General features: G+C 45.9%; 1 protein-coding gene across 2 annotated transcripts in view; it reads left to right on the forward strand.

Moving 5' to 3' along the window:
* The first annotated feature begins 11,496 nt into the window (after positions 1-11,496).
* The window catches only part of PDE4C (phosphodiesterase 4C), a 1,350,958-nt gene continuing 1,342,295 nt past the window's right edge, over positions 11,497-20,159 (forward strand). For both annotated transcript variants that reach the window (XM_040417808.1, XM_040417812.1), the window contains exon 1: positions 11,497-11,802. The gene's annotated coding sequence lies outside the window, so the exon portion shown is untranslated. The remainder of the gene's footprint in view (positions 11,803-20,159) is intronic.

Genomic DNA, 20,159 nt, shown 5'->3' on the forward strand with positions numbered 1-20,159 from the left:
TAAGGAAAAAAATAAATAAAAAATAAATCATCATTTTCCGCTAACTTGTAAAAAAAAATATAAAATTCTAGGAACTCGCCATGCCCCTCCCCTCACGGAATACCTTGGGGTGTCTTCTTTCCAAAATGGGGTCACTTGTGGGGTAGTTATACTGCCCTGGCATTTTCCAGGGGCCCTAATGTGTGGTAAGTAGGTAAATGACCTGTGAAATCCTAAAGGTGCTCTTTGGAATGTGGGCCCCTTTGCCCACCTAGGCTGCAAAAAAGTGTCACACATGTGGTATCGCCGTATTCAGGAGAAGTTGGGCAATGTGTTTTGGGGTGTCTTTTTACATATACTCATGCTGGGTGAGAGAAATATCTCGGCAAAAGACAACTTTCCCCATTTTTTTATACAAAGTTGGCATTTGACCAAGATATTTATCTCACCTAGCATGGGTATATGTAAAATGACACCCCAAAACACATTGCCCAACTTCTCCTGAGAACGGCGATACCAGATGTGTGGCACTTTTTTGCAGCCTAGATGCGCAAAGGGGCCCACATTCCTTTTATGAGGGCATTTTTAGACATTTGGATCCCAGACTTCTTTTCACGCTTTAGGGCCCCTAAAATGCCAAGGCAGTATAAATACCCCACATGTGACCCCATTTTGGAAAGAAGACACCCCAAGGTATTTAATGAGGGGCATGGCGAGTTCATCGAAATTTTTTTTTTTGGCACAAGTTAGCGGAAATTGATTTTATTTATTTTTTTCTCACAAAGTCTCCCTTTCCGCTAACTTGGGACAAAAATTTCAATCTTTCATGGACTCAATATGCCCCTCACGGAATACCTTGGGGTGTCTTCTTTCCGAAATGGGGTCACATGTGGGGTATTTATACTGCCCTGGCATTCTAGGGGCCCTAAAGCGTGAGAAGAAGTCTGGAATATAAATGTCTAAACATTTTTACGCATTTGGATTCCGTGAGGGGTAGGGTGATTTCATGTGAGATTTTATTTTTTGACACAAGTTAGTAAAATATGAGACTTTGTAAGAAAAAAATAATAATTTCCGCTAACTTGGGCCCAAAAAATATCTGAATGGAGCCTTACAGAGGGGTGATCAATGACAGGGGGGTGATCAATGACAGGGGGGTGATCAGGGAGTCTATATGGGGTGATCACCCCCCTGTGATTGATCACCCCCCTATAAGGCTCCATTCAGATGTCCGTATGTGTTTTGCGGATCCGATCCATGTATCCGTAAAAATCATACGGACATCTGAATGCAGCCTGACAGGGGGGGTGATCAATGACAGGGGGGGTGATCAATGACAGGGGGGTGATCAGGGAGTCTATATGGGGTGATCACCCCCCCTGGAAGGCTCCAGGGAAACGCCTGTATGTGTTTTGCGGATCCGATCCATCTATCAGTGGATCCGTAAAAATCATGCGGACGTCTGAATGGAGCTTTACAGGGGGGTGATCAATGACAGGGGGGTAATCAATGACAGGGGAGTGATCAGGGAGTCTATATGGGGTGATCACCACAGTCATTGATCACGCCCCTGTAAGGCTCCATTCAGACGTCCGTATGCGTTTTGCGGATCCGATCCATCTATCAGTGGATCCGTAAAAATCATGCGGACATCTGAATGGAGCTTTACAGGGGGGTGATCAATGACAGGGGGGTAATCAATGACAGGGGGGTGATCAGGGAGTCTATATGGGGTGATCACCACAGTCATTGATCACGCCCCTGTAAGGCTCCATTCAGACGTTCGTATGCGTTTTGCGGATCCGATCCATCTATCAGTGGATCCGTAAAAATCATGCGGACATCTGAATGGAGCTTTACAGGGGGGTAATCAATGACAGGGGGGTGATCAGGGAGTCTATATGGGGTGATCAAGGGTGAATAAGGGGTTAATAAGTGACAGGGGGGGGGGTGTAGTGTAGTGGTGCTTGGTGCAACATATTACTGAGCTACCTGTGTCCTCTGGTGGTCGATCCAAACAAAGGGGACCACCAGAGGACCAGGTAGCAGGTATATTAGACGCTGTTATCAAAACAGTGTCTAATATGCCAGCGAACGATCGCCGCTGGCAGGCTGGAGATCCACTCTCTTACCTTCCGTTCCTGTGAGCGCGCGCGCCTGTGTGCGCGCGTTCACAGGAAATCTCGGCTCACGAGAGATGACGCCAATCGGTGTTAGCGTAGCCTGGGAGCGCCGCAGAGATGACGCCTTTCGGCGTTAGCTTAGCGGTAAGTGGTTAAGGGGTTAAAGGGTTTCTACCACCACATTTTGACCTAATTAGCTGTCAGACACTAGCGATCTGCTAGTGTCTGCTCTACCTAACCATGCTATTGTAATTCCTTTCTCTGCAGCGGTTACCCTAAAAAACGTAGTTTTATTGGTATGCAAATTAGCAGGCATCCTAAAACTGCGGCCCTCCAGATGTTGTAAAACTACAATTCCCACCATGCCCTGCTGATGGCTGTAGGTTGTCTGGGCATGCTGGGAGTTATAGTTTTACAACATCTGGAGGGCCGCAGTTTGAGGATGCCTGCACTAAAACTAATATTTTTTGAAAAAAAAATTTTGTTTCCGTGTTTACAAAGTCTGAGAGACATAGTTTTTTATGTTCTCTAGGGGACTGTTGGAGATTATAAAAATTTAGTACTCCATGGAAGTGTGATACTCCCTGAAGCAATCGATAACGCAGAGGCCCGGATGATCGGTGCACGTGTCGCACTGAGTGGTGGTGTCCTTCCGTATCCCCCTCTTGTGACACACTCTGCATCTTTTTTGGGTTTGTCCCTTCTTTCCAGTATGGGGGACCACACCTGGAAAATGTTGGCCAGGGACGATCCAGGCGCCTCCCATATACCGGCCTGCTCTTTCCCGGTCCGAAAAGATCAGGTCCTTGAGGACTGCCTCATAGAATTGGAGGAATGTCCCTGTGCTGCCAGCGCTTCGGGATAGTACAAAGGAGTTGTACATGGCAACCTGTACCAAGTAGAACGCAACTTTTTTGTACCATGCCCAGGTTTTGCGCATGGCGTTAAATGGCTTGAGGACTTGATCAGAGAGATCAACTCTTCCCATATACCGATTGTAGTCGACGATACAATCAGGCTTGAGGACCGTTGCCGCGGTACCTCGCACAGGGACAGGGGTGATGCCATTACCGTGGATTGTGGACAGCATAAGGACATCCCTCTTGTCCTTATACCTGACCAGCAACAGGTTTCCACTGGTAAGGGCACGGGTCTCACCCCTGGGGATAGGTACCTGGAGGGGGTGGGCAGGGAGGCCGCGTTGATTTTTCCGCACGGTCCCACAAGCGAACGTGGATCTGACGGCAAGGACCTGAATAAGGGAATGTTAGTATAAAAGTTGTCCACGTACAAGTGGTAACCCTTATCTAGCAGTGGGTACATAAGGTCCCACACGAGTTTCCCGCTAACACCCAGAGTGGGGGGACATTCTCGGGGTTGAATACGGGAATCTCGCCCCTCGTACACACGAAATTTGTAAGTGTACCCTGAGGCACTCTCACAAATTTTGTATAGCTTCACGCCATACCTCGCCCGCTTAGTGGGAATTTATTGGCGGAAACTGAGTCTCCTCTTGAACGCAACGAGAGACTCATCAACCGCGACCTCCCTTCCAGGTACGTAGGCCTGCTCAAATTTGGCCCCAAAGTGATCGATGACCGGCCGTATCTTATACAGACGGTCATAGGCAGGATCACCTCGGGGGGGGGGGGGGGCATGCTGCATTATCGGAATATTGCAGACATTTCCGGATGGCCTCAAACCGGGAGCGTGTCATGGCCATACTGTAGAGTGGAGTCTGGTAGAGGATGTCCCCACTCCAGTATTGCCTGACACTGGGTTTTTCCACTAGACCCATATGCAGCACGAGGCCCCAAAATGTCCTCATCTCGGCTGCACTGACCAGCGTCCAGCCACCGGGTCTAGCCAAAAATGAGCCCAGGTGCTGAGCAACGAACTGTTGGGCGTACAGGTTCGCCTGCTGCACCATCAGATTCACAAATGGGCTACTGAAAAAAAAACAAAAAAAAGGCCATTTCAGTAAACCCCACTGTGGGAACCTGGATTCCTGGTTTGCCAGCAAAATCCGGAAAGTCCACTGGGGGACACAAGCTAAGTTCATCGGCAGGGGGCTCCGGTGGGCTTATTTGCTGGGCCGGGAAACCAGTACGAACCCCAGGGTGGCTCGTACTAGGTGGGCCACAGGATCCCTAGCATGTGGGGCCCCTGGCTCCGCCGCCTTGGGGGCTCATCGTCATCAGATGATGATGAGGAGGATGCGGATGACAAAAGGAACGTGGGGTCATCCTCAACCTCACTGGGGCTCTCGGAGTCGGAGGCAATCTGGGCGTATGCCTCCTCCACCGAGAACATCCGGCGGGCCATGGGTATGTGTGTGCATGTGTGTGTAAACCTTTATTGTTTGTGTGTGTGTGTGTGTGTGTGTGTGTGTGTGTGTGTGTGTGTGTGTGTGTGTGTGTGTGGGCACGGGTGTTAGTGTACTAAAAAGTCTAAGCAAAAAAATGGGCAACTGTTAGGAAAAAAAAAAAAGTTCAAACTTGCTGATCAGCGGTGGGGCGGGGTCTAGGGTCTGAAAGCTGAAACAAAAAAGTTTAGATAAAAGTGCTTTTTTTTTTTTCTAACTAACTTTTCCCTTCCCCTACCTGGAGGGCAATGGGTGCAGGAGGGTGATGGATGACGATTAGGGGGACTTAGGAGCTGGTGCTGGACGGTGCTGCAGGGTGCTGGTGCAGAACAGGAAGAGGAGGGGAGAGAGGAGCGCAGGAAGTTTGAATCTCGCGCCTCTCTCCCCTGCACCAATCAGCACCCTGGACAGCAGCATTCAGCACCAGGGCCAGCACCGCCTCTTTCAAATCTTCGTACTGCGATTGGTGGTGTATAATCACGCCACCGATCGCAGTCTTTTTCCATAGCATCATCACGACGGCATACAAGGAGATTGACCCCTGACCTTTGTAGGGGCAGGGACAGAGAAAGGTTAAATACCCCCCTCCCACCACCACCAGTGTTTCCTGTCCCTACAGAGGACAGGGCAGAGAAAGGTCTCCCTGTATGCAGGGAGATGAAGCTAAGGAATTTGAATCCTCTTTTTTTGTTTTCAGTTTACCTTGGAAAATCGCCGGCATCCTGCATGGCATCCCCCTGCCCTCCTACAGTCCAGTACTAACGCTGGGCAGGGGGTGTGGGGTATTGTCTCGTCCTGGTTAATCCGGGGCCTGTTCACTCGGCGTCAACTCCCTCCTGGCCTACTGAGGCTTCAGCTGGGATGCGCGCCGGCGCCCGTGGCGCATAGTTATGACGTCACGGCCGGCGTTCCGGAAGTGACGTGGAAGCCGTTCGGCGTCCGGCCTGGCTTAAGGCAGAGGCCTGGACTCTAGTAGATGCTTCTGAGGATCGGTTCCCACAGCTAGCGGAGCCCTTACCTTTCGGGAAAAGGACGAAGCATCCGACTACAATGTCTGGGACAGAGCGGTCCCCTAGAGAGCCTGAACCGACGCTGCCACCATCTGTAAGTCCCCTTCGGGGGTATTATTGTTTGGTCAGGGAGTCTATTGATCCCCCTCTCCTGCTGTAAGAAAAAGGGGGGGGGAAGGAAGAGTTTGTTCTCCCAGTCCAACTGTGGGTCTTATCTCTCTTCTTGGTACAAGGAGCTCTCCTCAGCCCCCCCCCCCCCCTCTTTTTTAGTTTTTGTCCATTCCCTTATAGCTACCTTCTCCTTCCTTTTAGGTGTCTAAAGAAACCCCAAAAAAGATCAAGATATCCCTCAAATGTATCTCATGTAGTGGCAGACTTCCTGACAACCAGCCCAAGAAACTGTGCAAAAATTGTATATCAAATATTGTACTGGACGAAGCACCCTCTCTAAAGGAGGAATTAAAATCTATGATACAGGAGGAGATCCGTTCATCTTTAGCCCACCTGTCTACTAATCCCCCCGATTTGCCGCAACCTAAGAAAAAGCGGGTTAGATCACCGTCCCTTTCTGACTCTTAGGCTATAGCGGACGAGAGTGTCCACTCCGCCAGGTCATGGGAAGAGGGGGAAAGAGTCTCTGATTCGGGCTCAGTGAATAGTGGTCGTAGATACTATTTTTCTGCTGAAGATATGTCCGACCTATTAAGAGCGGTCAGATCTACTATGGGAGTGGAGGAAGTACAACGTACCCATTCTGTACAGGAAGAGATGTTTGGGGGATTGAGAGTTAAAAAAACTCGTGTGTTTCCCATAAACGAGAGTATTAAAGATATGGTCCTTGAAGAATGGGCAGATCCGGAAAGACGGCTGGGAGTCTCGGCTTCGTCTAAAAATAGATTACTATTTGATCCTGAGGAGTCCAAAATTTTCAATGAGATCCCCAAAATTGATGTTCAAGTTGCTAAAGTGAACAAAAAAACATCCCTTCCATTTGAGGATGCCTCCCAACTCAAGGATTCTATGGATCGTAAAGCTGACAGTCTTCTCAGGAAGTCTTGGGTGGCTGCCATATTTAATATTAAAACCAATATTGCAGCTGCCTCAGTCGCTAGATCCATGTATCTCTGGTTGGGAGAATTAGAAGACCATATAAAAAATAAAACATCTAGAGAAGAAATCCTCAATTCTCTCCCTCTTTTGAAATCTGCCACGGCCTTCCTGGCGGATGCCTCGGCCGAGTCGGTCCGATTCTCCGCCAGAGATGCGGCACTTTCCAATTCAGCCAGACGAGCACTTTGGATGAAGTGCTGGTCTGGGGACAAGACGTCTAAATTGAAACTCTGCTCTATAGCCTTTTCTGGAGAATATGTTTTCGGCCTGGTCCTAGATAAGATTTTAGAGAAGGCCGCGGACAAAAAGAAGGGGTTTCCGGAAGATCGTCCCTTCAGGCACCGATTTCCTATTCGCTCCTCCTCGAATCAAGAGAAAAGCTACAGGGGGAAAGGGAAGTCGGGGCGCTGGAGTTATCCAAAAGGGGGAAGAGGAAGAGCTCAATTCTCCTCCCACCATAAATCCTCCGATAAGCAATGACGCCGGAGTGGGGGGAAGACTCTCAGAATTCCTGGGGACATGGGAATCTATTTCCCAAAATCCCTGGATCTCCAAAGTAGTCGGTACAGGCTATCAAATAGAGTGGTCTTCAAAACCCCAAAAACAAATTTTCACTGACACGGTTCCAACGTTTGGCAGGGAGTCTAGAAACTTTATCAGATGAATTTAATCTCCCCAGTTCCACCTCCAGAAAGAGGCAGGGGTTACTATTCAACGTTATTTCTAATCAAGAAAAAAGAAGGCAAGTTTCGAACTATCATAAACCTGAAGCCATTAAACAAGTTTATTCTTTACTGAAAATTCAGGATGGAAACCCTTGCATCTACAATTCCACTTTTAAGCAAAGACGTCTTCATGTGTACAGTAGACCTGCGAGACGCTTACTACCACATTCCCATTCACGCCGATTCACAGAGTTTTCTCCGATTTGCAATCCAGGATATATCAGGGAAAATTCACCACTACCAGTTCAGAGCCCTCCCCTTCGGGATTTCATCAGCCCCGAGAATATTTACCAAGGTAGTGGTAGAGATAGTCGCCTTCGTCCGGAGGAAGGGACTTATGGTAATTCCCTACTTGGACGACTTTCTTCTGATCAGCGAAGACTTCAATCAAATCAACTCAAATCTGAGATATTTTCTCTCCATCCTAAATGACCTCGGGTGGATTGTGAACGAAGAAAACTCCGTCCTCACCCCCTTGAGGAAAGTTCATTTTTTAGGCATGATTCTGGACTCCTGAAAGCAAGCGGTATTCCTACCCCTAGACAAAATATTGGTTCTTCAACAAAAAATTAAATCCTTTCAGAAAAGAAGATTTTGCTCCATCAGAGAGGCAATGAGTATGCTAGGTCTGTTAACATCCTGTATTCCGGCAGTTCCCTGGTGTCAAATTCACTTCAGACCTCTTCAGTCCTGGATCCTGAGTGTCTGGAACAGGTGCCAATCCTCTCTAGATCGTCAAGTGATCCCACCAACCCGGGTACTGCAGACTCTAAATTGGTGGAAAAACCACGAAAACTTATCCCGGGGGACTCCCTGGCAGAAAACTCCCCTATTACAAGTAGTAACAGACGCAAGTCTGTCCGGCTGGGGCGCAAAGGTGGGGGATCATCTATTTCAGGGCACTTGGCCACAATCAATCAGATGCCAGTCATCAAATTTCAGGGAATTGAGAGCAGTCTGGGAAGCATTGAAGGTAGCAGAGAGAATGCTGTGTCATCATCACATAAAAGTGCTATCAGACAACACTACGGCCATTGGCTACCTTTCCCATCAAGGGGGAACACGGTCAACAACACTTCAAGCGCTGACAACGAAAATCTTTTCATGGGCGGAGCAGAAGGTGGCCTCTATATCTGCAGTTCATCTGAAAGGAACACTGAATAGGGAAGCGGATTTTCTCAGCCGCCACAGAATCGATCATACGGAATGGTCCCTAAGCCCAGAAACATTCAGGTTAGTGGTAGGAAAGTGGGGGATGCCCGACGTGGACCTATTTGCCACCAGGGCAAACTCAAAGGTGGAGACATTCTGTTCTTTAAACCCCAGGGACAGACCTCATGCCTTGGACGCCTTCGCCATCCGTTGGCATTGGAAACTATGCTATGCCTTCCCTCCACTTCTCTTAATTCTGAAAGTGATACAGAAAATTCGCCAGGATAAGGCCACGGTAATTGTGATCGCTCCCCTATGGCCGAAGAGAAGTTGGTTCACATCTCTCCAGAAATACTCCCTCCAGGATCCTTGGCCCCTTCCTATGCGGGGGGATCTACTCCAGCAGGGTCCGCTTCAGCACCCAAACCCACAGTTTTCTGAAATTAGCAGCATGGATCCTGAGTTCCAAACCCTGAGACTTCAGGGCTTGTCAGATAAAGTTATTACTACCTTGAAAGCCTCCAGAAAGAATATAACTTCAGCAATCTACCTTAAAATCTGGAAGCGCTTCTGTTCCTGGAGTGGCGACAAGTCTCCACACTTGCATAGACCCAACATTCAAAGAATTCTGGATTTCCTGCAACAGGGTCTTGACCTGGGGCTTAGACCCTCTACCCTGAAGGTCCAAATCTCAGCCCTAAGTTGTTTTTTTGACCACGATATAGCTAGTCATCGTTGGATCAAAAGATTCATTAGGGCAGCTACCAGGCTCCGCCCAACAATCACCTCCTGTGTCCCTTCCTGGGATTTGAATATCGTTCTTACGGGTCTCACTCTACCACCTTATGAGCCCATTTCCGATTGTTTAATAAAATTATTGTCCCTAAAGACTGCCTTCCTAATTGCAATAACTTCGGCCCGCAGACTAGGCGAGTTGCAAGCTCTATCCATCAGGGAACCCTACCTCCGCGTTCTAGATGATAGGATCATTCTCCGAATAGACCCCGGTTTTCTCCCTAAAGTTGTATCCAGTTTTCATCAGAGCCAGGAAATTACCCTACCTTCCTTTTGTCAACACCCCTCTAATGACAAATAATCCTCCTTCCATTCTCTGGACGTTAGACGGGCAGTCCTAAACTATATTGCTGTGACTGAAAAGTTTAGAAAATCCGACAACTTGCTAGTTCTCTTTGGAGGAAGGTTTAAGGGCCAAAAAGCCTCCCGATCCTCTATAGCTAGATGGCTCAAAGAAACTATTTGTCTGTGTTATCAAATACAAAATCTTCCGTGTCCAGTCAACATTAGGGCCCATTCCACTAGGGCCAGGTCTTCCTCTCAGGCAGAGAGAGCTGGGGCATCCCTGGAAGAAATCTGTCGTGATGCCACTTGGTCCAGCATTAATACATTTATAAAGCACTACCGCCTGGATCTTTCCAGATCCTCTGATCTGTCCTTCAGACGGAAAGTCCTCCAGGCTGTAGCCCCCCCTTAACTGATATATTTTTTATATCTCCTTGTATGCCGTCGTGATGATGCTATGGAAAAACCGGAATTAGTCTTACCGGTAATTCTGTTTCCATGAGATCATCACGACGGCACGTTATTTTTACTTTGGAGGGTCTCCAGAAGGTATGAAGCAATACCTTTTTTCACTGTTTGTCACCACCGGGTTACTCTGTATGATTTTGGAAACACTGGTGTTGGTGGTGGGAGGGGGGTATTTAACCTTTCTCTGTTCCTGCCCCTACAGAGGTCAGGGGTCAATCTCCTTGTATGCCGTCGTGATGATCTCAGGGAAACAGAATTACCGGTAAAACTAATTCCGCTTTTTCCGGTTCATCGGGTCACCAGAGACTCGAATGGACCGGAAACGCAGCAAACCACAGGTCTGAATTGACCTGCGGTTTTCTGCGATCACCGATACGGGGGGGGTCGTCGTCAAATCACCCCCCTGGCGTTGTTACAGGATGCCGGCTGAATGATTTCAGCCGGCATCCTGTTCCGATTAACCCCCGCGGCGCCGGAATCGCGATTTAAAGCCATGCCGTACCGGTACGTCATGTGTCCTTAAGGACTCGGGAAACATGCCGTACCGGTACGTCATGTGTCCTTAAGGGGTAAAAAAAAAAAAAAAATTATAAAAGTTCAAATCACCCCTTAAAATAAACTTAACTTAAATACTTGACCAATAAAAAAAATAAACATCATGGGCATCGCCGGGTGCGAAAATTCCCATATAATTAAAATATAACAATATTAATGGCATATGGCAAATAGCGTAACAGAAAAAAAAAAAAAAAAAAAATGCGAATTCGCCATTTTTTGTTACTTCAACTACCCAAACATTTTTTTTTTATAAAAAGTGATCAAAAGGTCGCACACACTTCAAATTGGTATCACTGAAAAGTACACATCGTACCGCAAAAAATTAGCCCTCACACAGCCCTGTACACATAACTACAAAAAAGTTATAGGTTACAAAAAAAAAATCCTCAAAGGTTTTAATTTTTTTCAGTATTAAAATGCAAGAAAAATTATACAAGTGTGGTATCTTTGTAACTGTGCTGATCTGGAGAAAGAAGATAACAGGTAAATTTTAGCGCATAGTGTACGGTGTAATTTTTTTTTTTATAAAAAACTTTATCAGAATTGCGTTTTTCCCCCCCCAATTCTACCCCATTTGGGAGTGAAAAACAAAAACGCAAAAAAGGATAATCTCAGGGTCCTTAAAGGGTTAAGGATAGATTCATTGGATTCAGGTTCCCACCTCATTTAGTAATATAAAAAAAAAAAAAACAGGACAGAAAAGGAAAAACTGAAAATATACCTTCTCGCTTGGAACAGGTTTTTTTGTGTGACTGCGGCAATTGTTTACTGGGGTTACTGGTGCCACCGGAGAGGGCGGCCAGCATGCGGGCTCAATAAAGACACAAGTGGAAGGCAGGACAGTTTTCCCTTTTCGGGATTGTTGGAAGATAGGAAGGATGCTGGAGACAACTCGTATGCTGGGGAGGGGTTACCAGGGGAGGACATTAGTGTTCTTACGCCTTCCCTATCTTTCATGTGAGGAAACCTAGGTCTGACATGACAGGGCAGTAGCGGAGACTCCACAGCCGGGCACTACACGTTACCTGCTGGCAGTGAATGACAGCCCGCCGCTGAACGGAGCCGTGAGGTGAGGCGCGGGAGACGGCGCCACTGACTCCTCAACTTGTGTCCGAGAGCGCATGGAGCGGCTTCTGGGGAGACTGGACGGCTAATGGTGTCTTGGGTCTAAGCAAGTTATCGCCACCTCCTAGCACTGTACCGAGAACTTCTCAGAGGAGAGCTTTCAGCCTGTGAGTATCTGCTCCTTTACTTCCAGCCTGCTTCCCTCAGGTTGTGCTCTGTGAGGTGTCGGGGCCATACCTGCCGCCCGCACTGCTCTACTGAGCTAAATAATACTGGTATAATGACATGGCGGGCAGGTGTCAGGAACCACTTACATAGTCTATCCATGAAGATTTTGGGGGAGCTGCCTCACATGGACTTTGTGCGTGGCTTGACAGCCCCATACAGTGTGGTAATGCCTTTATATCTGATGTGGGAGAGGAGGGTAGCATGCCCTTCCTATAAGGAAGCTACCCCTATACAGGTCTGTCGGGCTAGGGGGCGCTGTGGTCAACCTGCGCTATGGACCCCCATCTAGAGGCCTACAGAAGTTCTAGTCCAGACAAGGACTGCCCGTTACACCTATAGAGAACATATGATACGAAAACTATGAGAACGCCTGCGGCTTTTTGTATCGTGCACTTTAGGCTGCGTTCACACTATGCTTGAATTGTCTGTCGGAGGTACAAGATGGGAAGATTTCCCGCCTCTCAGTTGCCGCTGTATGAGCACACAGTGGCATCCTATGGGCTCCCATGTGGTATACAGATGCTTTTGGAATAGCACTATTCTGTAGTGTACAGATTTATAGCAGACCAACCAAGGCCAAAAGGATACTCTTTTCAGCCCGTGTCAGGTGAATGGGTCCTGTGGATACATTTGACTATTCACCGGTGGGAATTTATTAACCCCCCCCCCCCATTCCATTTCCATAAGAAAGTTGCAAACCAAGGGTGTAGATTCTAGTACAGGTGCGCAGACTGTCAGAGGATGTGCCTCATCATAAATGACCCACAGGCAGTGCAGGAGATATCAAAGGTCCAGACGTTACAAATCACTGCTCTTTTATAAATTCCCCTATGTGTGCAGTGTAATCACAGCTTTTAGGCCTCATGCACACGGCCGTGCCGTTTTTTGCAGTCTGCAAACCGCGGATCCGCAAAAAATGGAAGCCACCCCTGTTGCCTTCCGCAATTTACGGAACGGGCGCCGGCAATATAAATGCCTATTCTTGTCTGCAAAGCGCGGACAAGAATAGGACAGGTTATATTTTTTTAACGGGGCCGCGGAACGGAGCCACGGATGCGGACAGCACACGGAGTGCTGTCCGCATATTTTGCGGCCCCATTGAAGTGAATGGGTCCGGCGGCTCGGATGTGGACCCAAACAAAGGTCGTGTGCATGAGGCCTAATTCACATGTCCGTGTTCGGTCAGTGATTTCCATCAGTGATTTTGAGCCCAAACCAGGTGCGGCTCTAAACACAGAACAGGTACAGATCTTTCCCATACACCTTATGTCTGTGGAGGCTCCAGTCCTGGTTTTGGCTCTACAATCTCTGATGGAAATCACTGACGTGTGAGTAATGCCTTATAAATGTGGTGAAATACTTTGACCGCAAATTCTGTTCATGGTAGTTGTTAGGAAGGTCACTGGTTGCTAAAGTTATTGGAACCTGATTAGCCTCATTTTTTTAAACAGTTTAATAGTGATGAGCGAACTTCGGGTTTGAGTTTATGGTGAATTCCATTACCACGGACCATAACAATTCCATGACGGATCCGTTATGCTGGCCATAGCCTTCTATTATGAGGGAATGTAAAGGCATTCCGTTACGTATTACGTTATGGAATTGCGTTTTGGTCCGTGGTAACGGAATCCGTAACGCAATTCAGCACATACCCGAACTAACAAAACTGAAGTTCAGTCATCACTACTGTCTTACACAGAAGGGGCCCTAATCGTCCAAATATAGTCCATGTTATCAGGGCAGTTTGATAAAGGCAAGAGGAGCTCTGTGTGGTCTGGACACTTCTCACAAATGAGGCCTAGTAGCTTCAGGATTTCATTCAGTTGCAAGTTACAATATTAACTGGTTCTGGGACGACCATTGTAAGTTGAAACGATTGTAACTTGAGTCCATAACTCTATGGAAAGCCAGTAATTGGTTCCAAAGCACAAAACTTAAAACAGACAGCAATAGCTGCTGGAAGCGACTTTGTATGGTGGGACCAGGAGCTTCTTCAGGGTCTTGTATAGTACATAGATGTACCAGAAAAAAATAAAATGAAGCCTTCGCTCACCTGGTGTCCAAATGAGCAGCTCATCCTGACGGGGGCAGTACAGAACATGTAGTACCACAGACGAGCCACTAAAGGGGTTTTACCAATAAAATGGCCATATTGATCGGAGTCGTTTCAACTTACTATGGCCCAGAAAAGACCATTGTATGTTAAACATATTGTATCTGACCTGAGGCCATTGTATTTTGAGGGACACTGTATATTATATTTTGGAATTAAGGCAGCTGTATTTCAGAACTCTTATACAATTATGTTAGGCAGTGGGTGTGGAACCTCGTGTCAACCAAACAGATTTGACTTGGGGCTAGTCCTAAGGGCATTATCCTGGAAGTCCTCCGGTTTTCACCCTTTAACCCCTATACAGGGATCTGGACTTTAGTAGTTTCTATTTGGTTGATTGAACCCATTTGGAATTCTTTCCTGCTTCCCAATACATCATATACAATATTAAATGGTGTAAAACTTGTCCTGTAAAAAACAAGCCCATATATGTGAATGGAAAAATAAGTTATGGGTCTGGAAAGGCAGTAAGTAAAAAAATAAAAATGGAAAATCGGAAGGTATTGAAGTAGTTAAATGGGTTCTCCAGCATTCATATTTTGATGAGGATAGGTCATCAATATCAGATTGGTGGGGGTCGGACTTCAAGCGCCACCGGCGATCAGCTGAGGCCATGGATTTCTCGTGAGCGATGCAGCCTCTTCCTAGGCCATGTCTTGTCATGTTCCTAGGTCTAGGACCAGCAAAGAGCCCTAGGGGTGGAAACTTTGCAGGAAGAAAGATGCAGAAGCAAACCAGTGGACAAGACATGTACAGAAGAAACCCTGGAGGCTACAGACGGGGGGGTCACAAGACTGGCATCGCGATCTGAAGATAGGGGGACAGTGTGTGTGAGTGTGTGTGTGTGTGTGTGTGTATATGTATGTATATATATATATATATATATATATATATATATATATATATACAGTACAGACCAAAAGTTTGGACACACCTTCTCATTCAAAGAGTTTTCTTTATTTTCATGACTATGAAAATTGTAGATTCACACTGAAGGCATCAAAACTATGAATTAACACATGTGGAATTATATACATAACAAACAAGTGTGAAACAACTGAAAATATGTAATATTCTAGGTTCTTCAAAGTAGCCACCTTTTGCTTTGATTACTGCTTTGCATACTCTTGGCATTCTCTTGATGAGCTTCAAGAGGTAGTCCCCTGAAATGGTTTTCACTTCACAGCTGTGCCCTGTCATGTTTAATAAGTGGGATTTCTTGCCTTATAAATGGGGTTGGGACCATCAGTTGCGTTGAGGAGAAGTCAGGTGGATACACAGCTGATAGTCCTACTGAATAGACTGTTAGCTGCTTTTTTCTTGCCATAATACAAATTCTAACAGTCTATTCAGTAGGACTATCAGCTGTGTATCCACCTGACTTCTCCTCAACGCAACTGATGGTCCCAACCCCATTTATAAGGCAAGAAATCCCACTTATTAAACATGACAGGGCACAGCTGTGAAGTGAAAACCATTTCAGGGGACTACCTCTTGAAGCTCATCAAGAGAATGCCAAGAGTGTGCAAAGCAGTAATCAAAGCAAAAGGTGGCTACTTTGAAGAACCTAGAATATGACATATTTTCAGTTGTTTCACACTTGTTTGTTATGTATATAATTCCACATGTGTTAAAGAGGACCTTTCACCGATTCTTACCCTATGAACTAACTATACAGATATGTAGAGCGGCGCCCGGGGATCTCTCTGCACTTACTATTATCCCCGGGCGCCGCTCCGTTCTCCTGCTATGCCCTCCGGTATCTCCGCTCACTAAGTTATAGTAGGCGGAGATACCAGTCCCTAAGTTATGGTAGGCGGAGTCTGCCCTAGCGCTGGCCAATTGCAGCGCAGAGCTCACAGCCTGGGAGGTTATTTTCTCCCAGGCTGTGAGCTCTGCAATGCGATTGGCCAGCGCTAGGGCAGACTCCGCCTACCATAACTTAGGGAACGGAGATACCGGAGGGCATAGCAGGAGAACGGAGCGGTGCCCGGGGATAATAGTAAGTGCAGAGAGATCCCCGGGCGCCGCTCTACATGTCTGTATAGTTAGTTCATAGGGTAAGAATCGGTGAAAGGTCCTCTAGTTTTGATGCCTTCATAGTCATGAAAATAAAGAAAACTCTTTGAATGAGAAGGTGTGTCCAAACTTTTGGTCTGTACTGTGTGTGTGTATGTATGTATGTATGTATGTATAGATAGATAGATAGATATATATATAGAGATATATCTATATCTCTATATCTATATATATATATATATATATATATATATATATATATATATATATATATATATATATAGATAGATATAGATATAGAGATATAGATATATCTCTATATATATATCTATCTATCTCTATCTATCAAGGAATGTGGGCAGCACCACTGTCTGAAAGGTACAGACAGAGTGCCAGCGGCTGAGTCGGCGATCCACCTCCAAATAATATAAAATAAATGAAATCCGCAGCACATCGAGGTAGTGAACAAGTGAAAGAAGCTTTAATCACCAAGCATGCGACGTTTCAATCCTCTCAATGGGATTTTTCTCAAGCAGTGACATTGCTTGAGAAAAATCCCATTGAGAGGATTGAAACGTCGCATGCTTGGTGATTAAAGCTTCTTTCACTTGTTCACTACCTCGATGTGCTGCGGATTTCATTTATTATATATATATATTTACACACACACACACACCCCCTTGAAGCACTCTTCCATCACATTACTAGGATACATTATCATGTAATGACAGGTAGGGGCCACTGTGCCGGAGCTGTGCTGCAGTTTACAGCATAGCTGGAGGCATGGAGCACCACGATGTGGAAGGTGGCGCAGCGTAATATCGGCATTAGTGAGCTTCAGGTTTACACTCCGAACTGATGAAAAAAAAACACCCCTGTTCGCAGCCTGCTGTCAAAATGAATGTGGTAATTACTTCATTATCACTACTGGGCAGTAGTTCAGAAATGGCATAATGGGCGTATTGTAAGCAGGCATTTATGCAGACAGTGGCAAAGGAGTCAACAGTCAGCACAGAAAGCTGGCCCTACATATGTAGTCTGGTTCCCTGCAGCGCTCGCTGATGCTGTATATAGGTTTCTATGACTTGGAGTACAGTGTATCTGGCTGAAAGTTTGCTGTGTGGAAACGCTGGGGATTTTCCGCAGATTTCATCTTCTGCATTGCGAATTAACACGCTGCAGATTTAGGCCCCTTGCAGATGAGCGATACGGATTAGGTCCAGATGCGTTGTGAATGCGTTCAGTGGAAAATGCGTGATTTCGCAAGCAAGGGCATTCAGTTTAGTATGCGTTCTCTTTCAGTTTTTATCAGGCGGGTGCAATGCGATTTAATGCATTCTTCACGCGGGTGATAAAAAACGGACTGTTTCACAAACAACATCTCTTAGCAACAATCCATGAAAAACGCATTGCATCCGCACTTGCTTGCGGATGCGATGCGATTTTCACGCAGCCCCAATCACTTCTATGGGGCCAGCTTTGCATGAAAATCGCAGATTATAGAAGATGCTGCTATTTTTACGCAACGCACAAGTGATGAGCGAAAACCAACGCATATGTACACAGACCCATTGAAATGAATGGCTCCGGATTCAGTGCAGGCCCAATGCATTCGCACCACGCATTTCACCCGCGCGTAATGCTCTCTTGTGTGAAAGGGGCCTTAAATTGCGCACCATGTCAAGCTATGTGCATATGGCAATGTGTAACTCTTTGCTGCGTGTGGATGATTTAAAAAAAAAAATTAAATATTTAGTCAACTTTGCTGCACCAGTAAGGCTAGGGCTATATGTGTCGGCGACAATATCGCTCAACATTTTTATAATAGTCAATGGTGTCGCACTTCAACATGCCGCAACTGCGACATGTCAGTAACACAAAAATCCAACTTCGATTATCATTATAAAAAATGTTGCGTGACTTTTCTGTGACACACAGTCACCGTGTAGCCCTAGCCTAAATGCTGTGGATTTTCTGCACACTGCTCTGCTGCAGAAAACCGCCAGGAGGAAATTTATCATGAGGGGAATATTTGCATTCTGTGTTGGAGAACTTTATACCACATTTATCAAATGTCACACTGCAGCGGAGTAATAGTATAATCCACTGTATCTCCGCTGGTAGTCTTATCCAGCATTCAAGATACAGGTAGCGTAAATATAATCCCTTTTTTCCAAGAACTGGCTGACACACAGTTTGGGAGTCAACAACAACTTTTATTGTAATGTAACCGTTTATATACAAGTCCCCATGCAAGGGGTTTCCATAATGGCATTCCAAGGGTTTTCCCCTGGTGGACTCTGTGGAAAACTTAACCTGCAATGCTATTCCCTTATGGTTCGTTACTTGTAAGGCTACTTTCACACTGGCGTTTCTGGGTCCGCTTGCGAGATCTGTTTCAGGGCTCTCACAAGCGGCCCAAAACGGATCAGTTAAGCCCCAATGCATTCTGAATGGATAAGGATCCGTTCAAAATGCATCAATTTGGCTGCGTTTGGTCTCCATTGCGTTTTTTTAGACTGTCACTAAAACACAGCTTGCAGCGTTTGGGTGACCATCTGATTATGCGGAGCCAAACAGATCCGTCTAAACTTACAATGTAAGTCAATGGGGACGGATCAGTTTTTCAATGACACAATATGGTGCAATTGAAAACTGATTCTTCCCCCATGGACTTTCAATGTAAGTCAAGACGGATCCGTTTTGACTTAGACTTTTTTTTTAATGAATAATGCAAACTGATCAGTTATTAACGGATACAAGCGTTTGCATTATTCGTGCAGATCCGTCTGTGCAGATACAAGACGGATCCGCACCAAACGTGAGTGTGAAAGTAGCCCAAGATAAAAAGTAATCAGTGATCTGCTGAGAATTCGTCTGGTTGTTCAGTAGAAACGCAATTGCTACAACGTCAATTGGGTTATCCCTCAGGCTGAGGGGAGGCGATGTGTGGCCTGTAACCAGTTTGTGATTTGAGAATGTATGTATAATTTTCTGGGGGTATTGTTCCATAGAACACAATAGATACAATGTTAATGAGGTTATCTCCCAGGCTGAGGGGAGGGGATGTGTGGCATACAACATCTGTTCGTGAAACTAGCATAGGAATGCCCTCAGTCTTGTAGAGTGTAAAATTAACACATAAACCCAGACTTTGATATACTGAAGTGGCTAGGTTTGCCACACACATGTTACTTAAAGATCACCTTTTATCAGTTTTGATATAGGCTAATTATGGTATTATCTTGTAGGGCGGCCCCCACTGATGCCATGGGTGTTGTTTTTTTTATTTTTTTTCCAAAAGCCCCCCCCCCCCCCCCCCCCCCCGGACCACTCACAGCCAGGGAGAAGGAATCCAGGGAGAAGGAGACACCCACAGCAGAAGAGTGTATCTCCTCCCCATTGCCAGTATAATGCTCATTATAATACAGCGCGCCAAATTATCTGAGGAAGGGCCCACAGCGGACGAAGGGGGGGCTTTTAAAAAAAATAAACACACATGGCATCAGTGGGGGCCACCCTACAAGGTAATACCATAATTAGCCTATGTCAAAACTGATGAAAGGTCCTCTTTAACTAATTTGCATTATCCTTAAACCTAACACTTTTTTATCTAGAAAAGTTACTCCAGTTTTCCTACTCCATCCTCCTACTGAAGTGAGATTGAGACTTTAAAAAAAAAAGTCTTAATGATAAATCTGGGATGAAACTCATTAACATAGCTAACCACGACCACTTACCCACCCACATTTCAAAACTGGAGTGAATTGTGTGTCATGAGTCCAAAAAGTCACAAAAGTGCCTGATTTTATGACTTTTTGAAGCCAGAATTCTGGAGCGCAGGCATGATCAAACCGGGCCTCAGTGTTTACACTATGCATGTACGTGTCCTAAAAATTAGAGTAAATCCTTCTAGGAGAGACTGTGAAGACCTGTACCTACAGAATATACATACACATATATATTTCTATACACACACATATGTATCAATCAGAACAGTAGAAAAAATCCAGTGGCAGGCTCAGGATAAAATCCAATTTCTTTATGGATTTTATAGTGAAGAAATAGGCTGACCAGACAGGCAAGGTCTATGCGTTTCGACTCATGGTCATGATTAAGACGTAGAGTTGAAATCCGTAGACCTTGCCTATCTGGTCAGCCTAT

This window comes from Bufo bufo, chromosome 2 (genome assembly GCF_905171765.1).
Source record: "Bufo bufo chromosome 2, aBufBuf1.1, whole genome shotgun sequence".
Classification (NCBI taxonomy): Eukaryota; Metazoa; Chordata; class Amphibia; order Anura; family Bufonidae; genus Bufo; species Bufo bufo.